The sequence below is a fragment of the Orycteropus afer genome, unplaced genomic scaffold (assembly GCF_000298275.1).
Source record: "Orycteropus afer afer isolate SDZICR_OR568_19922 unplaced genomic scaffold, OryAfe1.0 scaffold00002, whole genome shotgun sequence".
Lineage (NCBI taxonomy): Eukaryota > Metazoa > Chordata > Mammalia > Tubulidentata > Orycteropodidae > Orycteropus > Orycteropus afer.
The window spans coordinates 12,465,231-12,482,691 of NW_006921589.1; the positions used below are offsets into that span (position 1 = coordinate 12,465,231).

Below are 17,461 nucleotides of genomic sequence, written 5' to 3' on the forward strand. Positions count from 1 at the left end.
GGAGAACTTGTCCTTAGAGCTCTGATTCTATCCTATTTTCCTAATTTTAAGGTGGGCTTCAGGGAGGCTAGGTGTTATGAGGGAGCTCTGGTAGCATAGTGGCTAAGGCACTTGACTGCTAACCAGAAGGCTGGCGGTTCAAAGCCACCAACCACTCCTCGGAAGAAAGATGGGGCAATCTACTTCCGTAGTGATACTGCCTCGGAAACCCAAGGAGGGGTCGCTATGAGTCGGGTCCAACTCGACGGCACATAACAACAACAACAACAACAGGTGTTATGAACTATGCATTTTAAGATCCCTAGGGATTTCCTTGTAGTGGAGGTGTCTTTATGTAATGGAAATGGGCTCACCTTAACTTGTCACCATTACTGACCCCTCACCAAATAGGAATTTATAGAAATGGGCAACATGTAATTCAGGGTCCTAGATTTCACTCAGAGTACAACAAGAAGATTTAGCCAAAGAGATACAGCAGTTTCTGTGTCCTTGAATAATAGCATCTTACTTTGTGCAGTGCCTTTGACTACTCAGACCTCCATTTCTCTGCCCTCTCAGTGGTTCTGTGAGGGAGGTAAGTAGCTGCTACTAACTTCTCTGCGCTTCAGCTGTCTCATGAACACAGTGGGACTAAGCCTGAGAGGCCAGGTCTTGTATCTAATCTCTGGCCTTTATCCTGAAGACCTTGAACATGATCAGTACCAACTCATACATACCCTGCCTCTGCCAAGTGAGAAATCTGAGGAAAATTACACTGGGGAAAATTAAGTGGAAACACTTTCTCAGAAGGTAGTGCACTCAAACATCATGGCTCTGGGAAAGAAAGAGGACCTACAACTGAATCCACAGCCCAGCTGTAGCTCTGTCTGTCTGTCATTTCTTCTTCTTTCATCCAGTCTGTTCACATACCTTCTTTCAACTCGTTATGTCCTTTGCTGTCTTCCTCACCTCTATAGTCCTAACACCTAAAACCATTCTTGGTACATTTTTTTTTTTTAATTTTATTTTTTATTTAACAAGATACTTGGGTCGAATTTTCCTTCTCTCTGCCTCTGACAGGGGAGCTGATGAACTTGGAGAAGGGGAAGAAGGGATATGGATGAAACGTGGCAAATGAAAAAAAGCAATGCCTTTTGAGTCAGATGGGCAGTCTAGATTTGCAGAATGACCTCGGACAAGTGGCTTACTATAAGCTGGAGCTTCTGTGGTTTTGTAGTTGCCTAAGGCATTTCATTGCTAACTAGAAGGCTGGTGGTTCAAACCTGTCAGCCACTCCTCAGAAGGAAGATTGGGCAATCTACTTCTATAGAGATACTGCCTCGGAAACCCAAGGAGGGGTCCCTATGAGTCGGAATCGAGTAGCCGGCAGTGAGTTCTGTGGTTGCAAGTGACAGAATCTCAGCTCAAACTGACTTAAGCATCAAAGGGAATTTATTGGATCATGTTTCTGGGAAGGATAAGGTGGAGCTTGCCCCAGGAATGTCTGATTCTAGGGCATCAATGCTGTCATTGTTGCTTCTTTGTTGCCTGCTCCTTTGGGTTCTATTTTTGTTGTTATTGTTTTTGGTGGTCTAAAAAGGTCATCCCCAATGGTCTTGTCCACTTATGTGACTGATTTCTGAGCCTTTCTTCAAGGACCTCCCTACACTGTGTTATCTCCTGTTACCCCTCTGCCATCTTAGACTCTTAGGGGATCTCAGAGGGTCTGCATCCTGTGATCTTGATCCTGGAACCATGGGACAAGAGAGAGGTGGCTTTTCCTGAGACCTATCTAACATCTCCACATCATTTTACCTTTTGTCTTACCTTCCTTTTTTCACTAAAAGCATTCTGTTTCAGCTGAGTCAACTCTTAGTAACCTGGAGGAAGAGCTGAGCTTGATTTCAGATGTGGTGATTGGAAACAGAGATGGGGTGAAGAATTAGGGAAAAGGGAGGCGGTTGGTTCAGGAGAAGCAGCCAGTTCTGCCGGGCCAGCTTGCTGGCAGGGTGGTGTCTAAGGCTGGGATCTGGAGACAACTCTGTCTCCCATCCGGATTCCAGCAACAGGAACAAAGTGACCTGGGCCTTGTCTCTCTACGCCCTCCATGCAAGGCGTTTCTGTTGAGTTTTGTAATGTGAGAGCCTCTCTGGAGGCCGAGGCCTTCATGGTGAGTCGCAATTTGTTGAAATGCCGTTTTCAATCTTTTTAGCAAGTGAATTGGCTTCCAGACTGACAGCCTTGGAACCAGACTCCTCTGTTTGTCTTATAAACAGGTATCACCTGCAAGCTGAAAGCAGAGGCAGAACACAGTGTTCAAGGCCAACTCTTGATTTTCCATGGCTTAGGGTGAGTGTGGGAGGGCGAGGGAACATTAGGAGAGCCTAGATAAATGATATCTATAACCAAAAATTAATCATGATAATGCAAAATCAGCACCTGGTGTAACTTACTCTTAATAAGATGTTTCTAAAGTTAAATTCTGAAAAGTGACATTGGAGTGATTTGAGTTCTAACTTGTCCATCACTCTGAGGCTGACCTCCAAGGATAAAGTTGATGAAAAGCAAAGATTTTGTTTATGCCCTTCATCAGGCCATAAATAATAGACACAGGGGAGCTCATGGTCATATGCCCAACCCTTGTCCCTCCTTCCCAATCATACATTTGAGAATCTGGGGAAATCAGTGCTAGGATTTTAAATGAATTGTCTTATTTAGTCCTTAGAGCAAGAAGAAAACCAAGAATAATAAAAATATTATTTTTATTATGGGTTATTTAGTGCTTACTATGTGCCAGATGCTTTATATGTATATGATCTCTAATCCCCAAAATAATCTTGTGAAGGAGGTATTATTACTCACACGTTACAGAAGAGCTGTGTCCCTGCTGAAGCTAGAAGAAGTCATTACTTGTCCAAGCTGATATGACTTGGCAGTGATGAGGCTGGGATCCAGGCCCATGTGTTTTCACTCACATCAAGTGTACCCTCCACCATGCTTCTCGGAGCAGACTCTCATTCTCCATCCTCCCCCAGATCTAGACAGGTCATGGCCAGGAGGAGAGATGCCCACTGCTCGTTGGCTCTCTTTTCATTTTCATTCTGCAGTTCTTGTCTGTAACCCTTTGTGCTGGTCTATTGTATGGTTGCAAAAAAGAGTAAGTTTATTTGTCTCTCAAACCTAGGAAAGGTGACAGTGGTTGGGAAGTGGGTTGAGATTGGAGGAAACAGGGACAGAGATGAGAGGTGAGGCATTAGACATTGTTTAGAGAACTGTTTAAAGACATTTCTCAAGATGAGGGGCATATTAGCTTTGTCTTTCCCATCATCTCAGAGGTGATGGTGACCTGGTCCGGGAAAATCTCTTTCAAAATGAAATTCACAGGCATTAACACTTTGATTTTTCTGGCAAAGACTGGTCAACAGGGCTAAGTCTATTCATCCACTGTGAGTTGTAATTGAAAAGCATCTCAGTCTTTTGACTCCAAATCAATTGTCCTTGTGTCCCTGAAAAATTTTTTGGGAAATCTTCTCCTAGGCCTTGTGTTCTGGTTACCTAGTGCCACTCTGACAAGAACATACCACAAATGGGATGGCCTCAACAGGAATTTATTCTCTTACAGTTTAGAGGCCATAAGTCCAAGTTCAAAGTGCCAGGCTCTAGGGGCTGGGTGAAAGCCCCTCAGCCTTGGGCTTCAGCTCTGCCTCCAGCTCTCAGCCTACTGAAACTAGAGGCTTTTCTTCACTCAGACATCTGCTGAGGCTGCCAAGCCCAAGGTTGACAAGTAAAAAGGCACAATCCTGATATTACCAAATCACGTGGCAGGCCATTGATTCAAGTCCATTGTAAGTCCCCAGGTCAGCAGAGCATGGCAGGCTGCTGAACAACGACATGGCTACATGCAGGGTTCAAGGTGCCATAAGCTAGACACCATTCCCCAAGGCTTCTGCTTATATATAGGAAGCAAACCACATTCCCTAAGGCAGCTACTCAGCTTCTCACAGTAGATCCCACCATGGAGTTGATTACAGTCTCATCATGGGGAATAACTACATCCAGCTGCCCAGCCATTCAATCAGGCCCAGCCAAGTTGACACACAAACTGAACTACCACACCTTGGGACACAATACAGAAGGGAGGACCAAGGAGTCCTAGGAGAACTAGAAATGTGAAGCGTTTAACCTTTAGTCAGAAAGATGTCCTGGGCTAGGAATTCAGAGACCTTTAGAAATGGTTCTGAATCTAGAATTTTGGGCCACCTTCACCCCAAGGAAACAATCTCCTCAGTGTTTGATGTACCTTCCCAGAGTCGCTACAGCAGATCCCCCCCTCCCCTCATCTCGCTTTGCAGCCACTTTTCTCTCCCCAACCCCAAGCTCTTGGTCTTGGGTTCTGTTCAATGTGTAATGCTACTTCCCAATCCCAGACATTCCCATTGCACTAGGCTGAGATACTCACAGTCCCCTTAAGTAATAGTAGTAGTAGTAGTAGTAGTAGAGAGAGAGAGAGCATGCACATGAGAGAAATATTCAGGGACAGCAAAAACAAAAATAAAGCTTCCTAGAGGGCATACTCCACACCAGGTACTATGCAAAATTATTTACCTACGTTAATGCTAATCTTCTGCCGACTATAAACATTTTACCAAGATTCAGAGAGGTTAAGTGACTTGCCCTGGGTCACACAGCTAGCAACAGAGTCAGAATCTAAATTCCAGCCTGAGTCTAAAACCCATGGCAAAGAAGAAAGAGTTAAAGCAGTTTTTCTAGTTATGATTCCTAGCATCACTGCCCACTTATTTTTATTCCCTGTGTGCTCTGCAGGATTCCAAGAGCTGTGTGCTGTCATCCTCGGATGGGGAATCTAAAGAATAGAGAGTTGAGTGAAATGCAGTCACACAGCAGGTCAGCAGATGAGCCTGAAACAGAATACGGGTGGCCCATTAATTCACTATCTTTTTTCAAAACTGCTAAGAGATCTTATTGATTGCATGAAACATATCAATGCAGGGAAACATATCAATCAAAGTGATAAAGATGTCAAGCATAAAGATGCGCATTTGTCTAGTGAACCAAGTGTTGAGAAATGTGGGTGGTATCTCAGAATACTGCCTGCGGTGACGGTGACGTTCATAGTATCACAAAATCCAGAGTTGGAAGAGATCTTTGAAGGTCAAATAGTGTAGCCCTCTACCACATCCTGACAAGAAGTTGCCCAGCCCAGGCTTGGATACCCATGTGGACAGGAAACTCAGTATTTCAAGAGGCTGCCCACTCTACCTCTGGACATTTCTGACTTCCTGGATATTGGATCAACAGAAGCAGAACTTCAGTATTCTCAGACTGAGATTCTATGAGAGCAATTGAGGTCACTATAATAGTCAGACATAGTGGGAATGGAGAATGGTCCAGCCACTTTGGAAAACAATTTGCCAATTTACTGTAAAGTTACACAACATACTTACCATACAACCTAGCAACCCCACCCCTGGGTATCTAGCCAAAAGTAATGACAACATATGTCCAGATGAAAACCTTTATATGAATGCTTCATTATCAAAGGCTGGAAACAAGCCAAGTGTCCACAGACTGGTGAATGGATAAGCACACTGAGGAACATCCATACCATGGAAGACTCCCAGTACAGAAAAGAAAAGGGAGTAAAGGATTCATACAGGCAATGTCATAGAGGAATGTCAAATGGTTTATGTGTCTTTAAGTGAAAGAAACCAGGCTCAAAGGGTATATATGTTATTATTTCATTTATATGACATTCAGAAAGATGCAAAATGATAGGGACAGAAAATAGATGGGTGTTTTCTGGAGGTGAGGGAAGGTGTTGATGACAAAGAGGAATGAAGAAATCATTTGGGTGACGAGAATGTTCTATATCTTGATTATTTTACAACTGTATGAATTTGTAAAAATTTATTAGATTTTACATCGAAAGAGGGTATATTTTATTTTGTGAAAATTGTTGTTAGGTGCCGTCGAGCCATCTCCGACTCATAGCGACCCTATGCACAGCAGAATGAAACACTGCCCGGCGGTGTGCCAGCCCACGATCCTTGCTATACCTGAGCCCATCACTGCAGCCACTGTGTCCATCCATCTTGTTGAGGGCCTTCTCCTTCTTCATTGACCCTCCGCTTTACCAAGCATGATGTCCTTCTCCAGGGAATGGTTCTTTCTGACAACATGACCGAAGTAGGTGAGATGAAGTCTGGCCATTTTCGCTTCCAAGGAACATTCTGGCTGCACTTCCTCCAGGACAGATTTATTAGCCCTTTTAGCAGACCATGGTACTCTTAGCATTATTCTCCAACACCACAATACAAAAGCATCGACTCTTCTTTGGTTTTCCTTATTCATTATCCAGCTCTCACATGCATAAGAGGTGATTGAAAATACCATGGCTTGGGTTAGGCACACCTTAGTCCTCAAGGAGACATCTTTGTTCTTCATCACTTGAAAGAGGTCCTTTGCAGCAGATTTGCCCAATGCAATACGTCATTTGATGTCTTGACTACTTGCTGTTGGTGTTGATTATAGAGCCAAGTAATATGAAATCCTTGACAATTTCAATCTTTTCTCCATCCACCATGAAGCTGTTTATTGGACCAGTTATGAAGATTTTTGTTTTCTTTACATTGAGGTGTAATCCATACTGCAAACTGTAGTCTTTAATCTTCATCAGTAAGTGCTTCAAGTCATCCTCACTTTCAGCAAGTAAAGTTGTGTCATCTGCATATCATAGGTTGTTAATGAGTCTTCCTTCAATCCTGATGCCACAGTCTTCTTCATATAATTCAGCTTCTTAGATTATTTGCTCAGCATATAAATTGAAGAAGTATGGTGAAAGGATACAACCTTGATGCACTCCCTTCTTGATTTTGAACCATGCAGTATCCCCTTGTTCTGTTCAAACAACAGCCTCCTGATCTATGCACGGGTTCCTCATGAGTACAATTAAGTGTTCTGGAATTCCCATTCTTCTCAATGTTATCCATAATTTGTTATGATCCACACAATCGAATCCTTTTGCATAGTCAATAAAACATAAGTAAACATCTTTCTGGTATTCTTTGCTTTCAGCTAAGATTCATCTGACATCAGCAATGATATCCCGTGTTCCATGTCTTCTTCTGAATCCAGCTTACATTTCTGGAAGCTCTCTGTCAATATACTGCTGCAACCATTTTTGAATTATCTTCAGTAAGATTTTGCTTGCATGTAATATTAATGATACTGTTCGATAATTTCCACATTCTGTGGGATCAACTTTCTTTGGAATGGGTACAAATATGGATCTCTTCTAGTCAGATAGCTGTCTTCCAGATCTCTTGGTATAACCAAGTGAGTTCCTTGAGCACGTCATCTATTTGTTGAAACATCTCAGTGGGCATTCTGTCAATTCCTGGAGCCTTATTCTTCACCGGTTCCTTCAGTGCACCTTCAACTTCTTCCTTCAATACCATTGGTTCTTGATCATATGCCACCTCCTGAAATGGATGAATTCTTTTTGGTACAGTGACTCTGTGTATTCCTTCCATCGTCTTTTGATGCTTCATGCATCATTCAATATTTTTGCCCATAGAATCTTCCAATATTGCAACTCAAAGCTTTAATTTTTTTCCTCAGTTCTTTCAGCTTGAGAAATGCCAAGCGTGTACTTCCCTTTTGTTTTTCTAACTTCAGGTCTTTGCATATTTCATTATAGTAACTGGCTTTGTCTACATGAGCTGCTCTTTAAACTCTTTTGTTCAGGTCTTTTATCTTGTCATTTCTTCTATTTGCTTTAGCTATTCTCCACTCAGGGGCAAGTTTCAGAGTCTCTTCTGACATCCATTTGGTCTTTTCTTCTTTTCTTGTCTTTTTAATGACTTCTTGCTTTCTTCATGCATGATGTTCTTGACGTCATCCCAGAATTCCTCAGGTTTTCAGTCATTGGTGTTCAGTGCATCAAATCTATTCTTTAGATGGTTTCTATTATCAAGGTCGTATTTTGGCTCTCATGGACTTTTTTTTTTTTTTTTTACCATGCTGTATTATCTTTAATTACACAAAGACCTTTTCATTTATATCACCTAGAGGTCATTTCAACCACCGCTTTGTTTGGCAGCCAGTCTCTTGTCTCTCTCTTCAGCAATGATGAGGAGGATATCTTTTCCTTGGGGAAGAGAAATCCATGGTTTGTTGCCTTTGCCAGTAACAAAAATGTTAGAAAGTTGGCTCGCAAAGCTGTTGCTATTGGCATCTTTCACATGAACCACATCAAAAGAGCCAGGATGTCTCTCTCTGTTAGTGATCACACCAGTTCTTCCCAGGTTAGCACCTCCAGTCACCATACACAGGTTACCAGTATCAAACTTGATGAAATCAGTAATCTTTCCAGTCTCCAAATCAATCTGAATGGTGTCATTCACTTTGATGAGGGGATCAGGGTAGCATGGTATGAGCATCATGGGTCACCAGAGGAGGGATTCCTTTTGTGCCCACAAAGATCTTTCTTACTTTGCACAACTTATACTTTGCCTCCTCAGGTGTAGTATGATAAACAGTAAATCAACCCTTGGTGTCATAGATGAGAGAAATTCTCTCCAGTCTTGTCAATGCTGATGATATCCATAAAACCAGCAGGGTAGGTTATATCAGTTTGGACCATGCCGTCAATCTTAATGAACCACTGCATGCAGTTCTTTTAAACTTCATCTCCTGTCAGGGCATACTTAAGTGTGTTCCTTAAGAAAATGATCAGTGGGAGACATTCTCTCAGCTTGTGGGGACTGGTGGATGGATGAGGAGCAAACACACCAGTCAGTTTGTCCAACATCCAGTGTTCTGGAGCCGCTACATGCTTCAGATGTTTCTTGGGACCATGAGCCATGGCTGCACTAGGCACAGAAAGAGTTCGTGGACTTGTTTTAATTGTTTTCAACTTCAAGTTGAACTTGCATATGAGCAGTTGATGGCTTCACAATCAGCTCCTGGCCTTGTTTTGGCTGAAGATGTTGAACTTCTCCATCGCCTCTTGCCACAGATGTGGTCAATCTGATTCCTGTGTATTCCGTCTGGTGAAGTCCATGTGTATAGTTGTTGCTTATGTTGTTGAAAAAAGATGTTTGCAATGAATAAGTTGTTGGTCTTGCAAAATTCTTTCATGCAATCTCCAGTGTTATTTCTATCACCAAGGCCATATTTTCCAACTACCAGTAAAAATGAGTGAAAATTATGCCTCAATAAATCTGACTTTAGAAAACCGTTTAAAAAAGATGCAGATACAAAATCTGATGGTTTGCTGGCCTCCATCTGTGTAGCTGCAGGATGTTGGTCCTTGTGGAGGCAACAGTAATGAGAGGACCTTCCTTCCCATACCCTTCTCCTTGACCTCACCTCTGGAAATCCACAAGGGCTGCCTCACTTGGGTGCCTGAGTTAGTCTGGCCACTGCTGGAGCCTGGGCCATTTCTCTTTCCTGGGCCAGTATTTCAGAAGTTCTTTTAAGTCCTGACAGAGCAGCAGCTCTGTCTCTGAAGTGGTGCTTGGCCTGGTGGTCTGTGTCAGGGCCACTGCACCGCTGCCCACCCCAGGCTCTGACATGCCCCCTGCTGCTCGAGCTTGATACTAACTTCCTCTGCCAAATGGAAATGGTTTCCTTTTCTCTGTGGTCTATTCCTTTGGTGGTTCCCTTTGGGGAATTGCTTGGGTCCTTAGACATTGTGGCTTTTTAACTGTTTAATCAGTTGCTGTCTAGTCAATTCTGACTCATGGTGACTCTATGTGTGTCAGAGTTGGACTGGATTCCATAGGAATTATCAATGGCTGATTTTTTCAGAAGTAGATTGCCAGACCTTTCTTCCAAGGTGCCTCTGAATGGTCTTGAGTCACCAACCTTTTTATTAGGAGTCTGGAACATTAACCATTTGTACCACCCAGCACCTCCCTCTAAATGTTTATTCAAGGCCTTTTCTCTTCTATGGAATGCACCTGTCACCAAGGTGCCTGGGACTGAGACAGATGAAAGCATTGTCACCATCTTGCTATTCCTAGAGACTTCATTCTTCCCTCACTGTCCAGGCCCTGGGGCTGTGGCCAGTGCTTATGTTTTTCTGCCCCCACTGAAGCTTCTCCGTCATTTCTCTTCTTGATTTTTAGCTTCTCTTGGCACATTCTACCCATACACCCCAAGTTCATCAGACATGCCTATCTCTGTGTCTGTACCCCAAGTTTGGAATGGTTCAAGCTCTTTCCCCAGGATGTTCTAACATCTCATGCAAATGAGTGCTGTAAATAGATTTTGACATTGGGACAGTGAGGGCGATACCAAACATCAGATATTTGAGATAGCTGAATTCTAATTTGGGTCTTTTACCTAATTAAGATGTTTTTGTCTTCTAGTAGCTTCTATTATTCCTCTCCTCTGGCACTGTGCTCAGTAAATCTGATACCTCTTTTATGGGACAAGCCTTCATATATTTGAAGACATTGGTCCTACCCTTCTGGAATCTTCTATCGAGGCTTTAGCAAGAATGTTGTGACTGATGGGGAGACTACGTCTGGAGTTGTGAATGGAGATTTGGACCCTGTGTATAAGAAGTGCATAGAAAAAAGTGAGGAAGAGATGACTCTCAGAGGAGAACAAGCAAAGACTTTCTCACCATGTTGTAAGTTTATGAGAAGCTCCCAAACCTGCCTCAAACTCTGCATCTGCCTTTCCTTCCTATGCAGAAAGTTCTAAAGAAACAATCTGGCTTTGCTGTGTCAGAACTGAGCAAGAGAACACCTTCTTGTTAGGTGATTGGGGATGAAACGATAATGCCTGTGAAAGTTTCCATGGAATTATTGACTTATTGACCCTTTTTTTTTTTTTTAATGAATTGTTTATATTTTTTGGCCCCCAAATGAATTAAGCATCTTCTAAGAGTCCTGGGTTGGGCTGGATTCTGTGTGGAGGCCCAGAGGGAGGAAAAGTCCAGGTTTTAATGGAGGAAACATCCCACACACATGGGGGAAAGACCCCAAAACAAAAACAGAGATGCATAAAGTTCTCAGTCCTCTTCAGAGCATATGAGAGCTGGCACTGTGTGAAGTTCTGGTGCTCAGTCAAGGATGAAACATAAGCCAAACTTGGCAAACCTGTGAGCTAACTCCCTATGTTTCTGGAAATGGTCTCACTGAGAATTTGAAATAAAATTTATCAAGCAGCATTCGCTTTTTCGTTCATCATGAAGTTGCTTCTTCCATTTTGTACTGGAGAAGATCCGCCCCATTCTGAGCACAGCTAGGTTATCTGAGCACAGATAGAGACACCCTTTTCTCCTCCTGGTTTTGGGGGAGAGCCTTGTATTTATTTGGAAGAAATATTTTGGGTCATTATGGATGGTGACATCCATACCTAAAGGTATGTTCAAGTAACAAAAGATGCACGATGCCCTTGGAAGTGTAGCTGCTAGAGGGGGGAGGAGAGGAAAAGGGAGAATGAGGTAAGGGACCAGTCAGGAGACAGAAGCAGCTTTGGCTGTTTTCAAGAAATCTAGACTCCTGAAAGTTTAACATAAAATTACTACAGTCACAAAATGGTGGATGGGTGTGGCCTTGAGGGTGAGTGTGCCAGAGAAGGAGCTGGGGACTGGGCTTGAACCTGAGTGGAGAGTCCAGAGAGTTCCCGCAGGGATATGCAGGAATGGTGGGAACAAGAAATCTGAGTCTGAGTTACATTTGTTTTCTTAATTTCTCCCACTGGACTTGACCTCTTTTCTTTGGGGTTGTATCTCACTTGTAGGAGCCCTGGTGGTGCAGTGGTTGTGCACTCAGCTGCTAACTGAAAGGCCAGCAGTTTGAACCCACCAGCTGCTCAACAGGAGAATGATGTGGCAGTCTGCTTCTGTAAAGATTTATAGCCTTGGACACATTATGGGGAAGTTCTACTCTGTCCTGTTGGGTTTCTATGAGTCAGAATTGACATGACAGCAATGAGTACCTCACTTCTCTTTGTATGTCCAGTGGTGAGCACACTGCTTGAAACATAAAAGGTTCTTAGTCAATGTGGTTTGAAGGGAAGAAGAATGGAGAGATAGGCCCTTGCAGTATAATCTTTAAATTTTATTAAGTAATAAGGGATAAAAGCCTAAAGGATAGTTGAGAATGCCCTAGAAACTACAGACAAAATCCCAAGTATTGATTTCTTATAAAGTCCTCTGATTAATTCAAAGGAAAATAGTTAACCTTTTCTTTAAGCGTTACCTCCCTTACCTGGGCAGCTTCCCTTCCTCTGGTCTAGCCCAGATGCACCTGCTCGATGAAGCATCTGTGTGCCTGCTTGGGCATCATGGTACATAATCCAGAATCATGGAGAAACAGAATTGAAATGAGACCTTAGAAGTCACTCAGAGATAATATGGCCCTTGGAGTTTTCTTGTGTCACTTAACATTTTCTTTTTTAAAATATATAAAATTTCCTTTACTTTAAAGTGAGGCCTCTCTAGGCCTGTCAACATACATGTATGTTCCACACGTGAATAAACCTAAATTAAAAGCATGAAGCATAATTGGCATAAAAAGGGTGCTGGAAAGTGCTTTGCAAATGTCTTACAAGAAATAAGTATTACTATTTCCAACCACACAGCTTTCCTGGTAAGTGAAAGGCCCTTTTGTTCAGTTGAGCACCTTGACTTAGGATATGCAAATTCGGAGCTCAGTTTTGGAACAGGAGTTTGAGAAAGATAAACTGAGGTGCTAGTGGTAGGAGTGAAGGGCAGTCAGGGAGGTAGGAGGAAGGTGAGATGGGAGGAGGTGATGTGAAGTGGACTGTAGAGTGGGTGAGAGAATGGGGTGAGTGGCAGTGTGGCCAGGAAAACATGCTATGGTCATGTCTGAGAGGCAGAGTGGTTTCTAGCCCTCAAGATGGCATGTGAGCAGCTCCACACTCCCATCCCCCAACAAAAACACAAAAACAAGCAAGTGGAAAATAGAAGAATGACAGTATTTGCTTCTTTGGGTTGTTAGGATTAAATAAGATAACACATATGAGTGCTTAGAAATATCCCTGGTATATAGTAAGCCCTCACATTCGGTTATTGATATTAATGTTACAATAAGTAATCACAAAGGAGCTCTGGTGGCGTAGTGCCTAAGGCACTTGACTTCTAACCAGAAGGCTGGCAGTTCAAACCCACCAGCCACTCCTCGAAAGGAAGGTTGGGCAATCTACTTCCATAGTGATACTGCCTCGGAGACCCAAGGAGGGGTTGCTATGAGTTGGGTCCTACTCAACAGCACATAACACACACACACACACACACACACACAAGTAATCACAATATAAAAAGAAATAGGTCTTACAGAGACTGTATACAGCATATGAGTGAGCATGCTTTGTTTTTTGCTGAAACTTTATCAATGCCATTTGTAATAACACAAATTCGTACGGACTGAAAATTCTGATTGGTTACTTGACATGGGCAAACAAATTACTTAATATGTGTAGGTTGTTTGCAAGCATTTTTCTGAACATGGACTCCACGGGAAAAATAAGACCTCAGTTGTAGAAAAGGGAGGGCCTCTTGGATTAAAAGAGAGAATGTGGGTTGAAAAGGTCAGCACAGTGCCGAGTATTTAATGATAGATGTTAAAATGACCAAAAGCTTTTCCCATTCTGAACTCTTAAGATACTAAGTCTAGTTGAGCCCAGTGTGATCTTAGCTACTGTGAGGACTACACAGAGGCTTTAGAGTAGACGATTTTCCTCAGGTAGCTTACAATTTAATTTGATTTGTCAACTATTAACAGCCTATGACACATAAGGCATTGTGGAGAAGGAACGCCATTGGCTTGATTTAACATGACTTAACAACCCAAAGGTGGACAGCCACCACCATCATCATCATTCTTATGGATGGAGTGCTCATTACAGCATGTGATGACATTTTTGGTACTTAGTGATTTTTTTTGTTGTTGTTATTTGCCATGGAATCAGACCCGACTCATAGCGACCCCTCCTTGGGTTTCTGAGGCGGTATCACTACGGAAGTCGATTGCCCAACCTTCCTTCTGAGGAGTGGCTGGTGGGTTTGAACCACTTGCCTTCTGGTTAGCAGTCAAGTGCCTTAGGCGCTACTCTACCAGAGCTTCTTGTTAATGATTTAGGAAGGTTCATATAGTAGTTTTTCAGCCCTGTCTACTTAAGAGAAATAAATGCATAAGCATAAACATATGGATAACCCTTCATGTAGCTCATTGAGGGCAGGGAACATATCTTTCTTAATAATTTAATTTTCCTCCATTTTTGGTAGAGAGCCTGATACCTTTTGAATAAATGAATGAATGAGTCCTATTCATGGAAGGCATTGACATTGGACAATGGTTCAAAATCACTCAGAATTGTTGGTGACATAGTGATAAAACTGAACCCAAGAGTTGCCCTTAGAGACCTTTCCACACCCAGAAACTCCTATTAGATTTTAACTTATCCTGCAACCAACAAATCCCCCCACCTCCCCACAAAAAACCTATCAAGATTTTGATCTAGTAACTGCCTCTACAGTGCGGGAAGAGTTAATCACCAGACCTGTCCTAATTAGCACAGTCATTCAATCTGGGGTTTGAAGGAATAGGGTCTGATGTCACTCTCATCAGCTTCATCAGCACTGCCATGATCAATTTAAAGAGTTGAGTTGATGTGGCTTATCAAGGGACCTTAGCTGCTATGACACCATGGCCTGGCTTGATGCCCTTGGCCAAAGTCAAGTGTTGGGTGGGTAGCTTTGTTCTCTCAAGAGCCTGTCTGGCCCTCTCTGGTGGTATGTGTCAGGGAAGCAGGAATGGATTGCCTAAGCTAGGAATGTTGACCGTCTCTAAGGGCTAGAGAAAGAGGGTAATGGAGGGAGAGAGCTCTGATTCTGATGGTAGAATAAGAGAACAGGTTATCCAGAAGGACATGTGAACAGTCCTTGGCTCTATTGTCCCTGCTGTTATCCAGTTACTCATAGTCAGTATATCTTGGGTATTGTTCTGGGGCTGCAAAAAGTACACCCAAGCCAGGAGCAAATGGCAGGGCATGTTCCATACCTGGTTTGCATAGGTGTAAACTTGGGCTTGGAACAAAGTGGCTGTGACTGGCGATGCCAGACCTTCAAGGGAGGCCCCTACTCTTAATCTTTGGAAAAGACTACCCATTACAGGTAGCACATCTTCTCAGAGAAGTCCATCCTGATGGAAGGACACAACAAGTCCTGTCTTCTCCCATCCCAACCTTTCCTTATCCAGGCAAAAAGAACTACCAATAAGCTCATTCCTATTCCTCTACTGGTTACTAATTAATTTGAGCACATGGAACATTTTTAATAAGTACAGGTTCACTTCACTGCATTGGAATTTGAGCTTGGAATGCAGGACCTTAGGGCTTTGAAATGTTTTGCAGAAAAGGCAATTTTGTATGTATCTGTTACCAAGTGCCCTTCCCATTGGAGGGAACAAAACCATCTTAATGGAGTGACTCACCCCACAGGCCATAAAGTGGCTATGGTATAAGGCTTTGGTGCAGTTAGCTTGATAGGATGAAGAGTAGGTATTTTCCCTCTTCGCTCAGTCATACGAACTTGACAGTCCTAGAATATCCCAGGCTTTTTCCTGCCTGTAGTCTTCTCTGCCCAGTTTCTTTTTCATTCTTCAGATGCCTGCTTAATGTCACTTTCTCAGAGAGGTCTTCTCTGACCACCCTAAGTCTAAAGGAGGTGTTTCATCCTCTTCTCCTCTTATGTTTTATGACAGCCCTCTAATTCTTTCTGTTCTGACCCTCTTCAAACATTGTGCTTGTGTATTATTTGCTTGTTTATTGCCTTTTAGAGTGTGAGCTCTGTGAGGGCAGGTCTGTCTTGTTCACTGTTACATTTTCAGAGTCTAGTACAGACTTCAAATATTTAAAATATTTGAGTTCCGACCATGTATACTTGACACTTTCACAGCTTAAAGTCTAGTGGGAAAGATAGAAAATATGTCAGTAGCACAATGTGATAAGTGCTTTGAGATGGGAAGAATGGAATGCTGCTAGAGGAACATCTAAACAGGTCTGTGGAAGTTGGAACAGACTTTCTTCTGATAAAAATAAGAACTGAGACCCAAAGAAACAGGTTCTAGACAGAGGGGTTCTAAGTAGAGGGGATAGCATGTGCAAAGGTCTGGAGGTGGAGAAAGTGATGACATTTTTAAGGATCCTCGTTGCATGGTTAAGTGCTTGACTGATATAACCCATCGTTCAACAGTTCGAACCCAGCCAGTGGCTCATGGTAGAAAAGACCTGGTGATTTGCTTCCATAAAGATTAAAATCAAAACCACACTCAACTGCCATCGAGTTGATTCTGACTCATACAGACCCGCAGTGGGTTTTCGAGGTAGTAAATCTTTACGGAAGTAGATTGCCTCATCTTCCTTCTGTGGAGTGGCTGGTGAGTTTGAACCAGCAACCTTCTGGTTAGCAGCCAAATACCTTAGGCACTCCAGAGCTCCCATAAAGATTGTAGTCTTAGAAACCCAATGGGGCAGTTCTACTTTGCCCTATAGAGTCGCTATGAGTTGGAATTAATTTGATGGCACACAACAAGTGCTGTTTAGTAGGGTACAAGAGGGCACATGAATGGCAAGAGATGAGGATGGAGAAACATCAGGGGTCAGATCACAGCACATGTAAACCAAAACCAAACCCACTGCCATCAAGTTGATTCTGACTCACGGTGACTCCCATAGGGTTTTCAATACAGTAAATCTTTACGGAAGCAGATGGAGAGATACTGGAGAGTTCTAAGTAGGGAGAGACATGATCAGATGTTAACTTTTGAAAGATCACTCTTCTTTGTGGGAAATAAGGACATGTTAAAATGTGGATTCTGATTCAGTATACAGGTATTCTCCACTCTTCAGAAGTCCGCTTTATGTTATTTCACTTTTACAAACAACTTACATTAGTACCTGTTTCGCTAACCAAAAGAAATCCCAAGATTTTCTCTTTCATGAAAAATGGTGAAAAGTGAAACTGGCGTTCAGGGTCTGTTTTGCAGATAGCCTTTAAAGAGGCAGGGCATACCCCAAGCAGCGAGAGGGGCACCACCAAGCTCCTTCCCTGGGAACTACACTCAGCATGTCAGCATCAAGCCTCCATAGTTTGGAACTGCAGCTGTGAACATTATATGTTAGTGTTATTTTAGGGTTTTGGGGAGCTCTGGGGGGAGCTCTGGTGGTGTAGAGTCTAAGGCATTTGACTGCTAACCAGAAGGCTGGTGGTTCAAACCCACCAGCCACTCTTCAGAAGGAAGGTTGGGCAATCTACTTCCATAGTGATATTGCCTTGGGAACCCAAGGAGGGGTTGCTGAGTCGGATCCAACTCAACGGCAGTGGGTTGGGTTGGGTGGCATAGTGCCTAAGGCATTTGACTCCTCACTGGAAGGCTGTTGGTTCAAACTCACCAGCCACTCCTCGGAAGGAAGATTG

General features: G+C 42.9%; 1 pseudogene; it reads right to left on the reverse strand.

The window, feature by feature from the left end:
• Positions 1-8,078: 8,078 nt before the first annotated feature.
• On the reverse strand, positions 8,079-8,866 carry LOC103192744 (annotated as a pseudogene).
• Between the last annotated feature and the right edge of the window lie 8,595 nt (positions 8,867-17,461).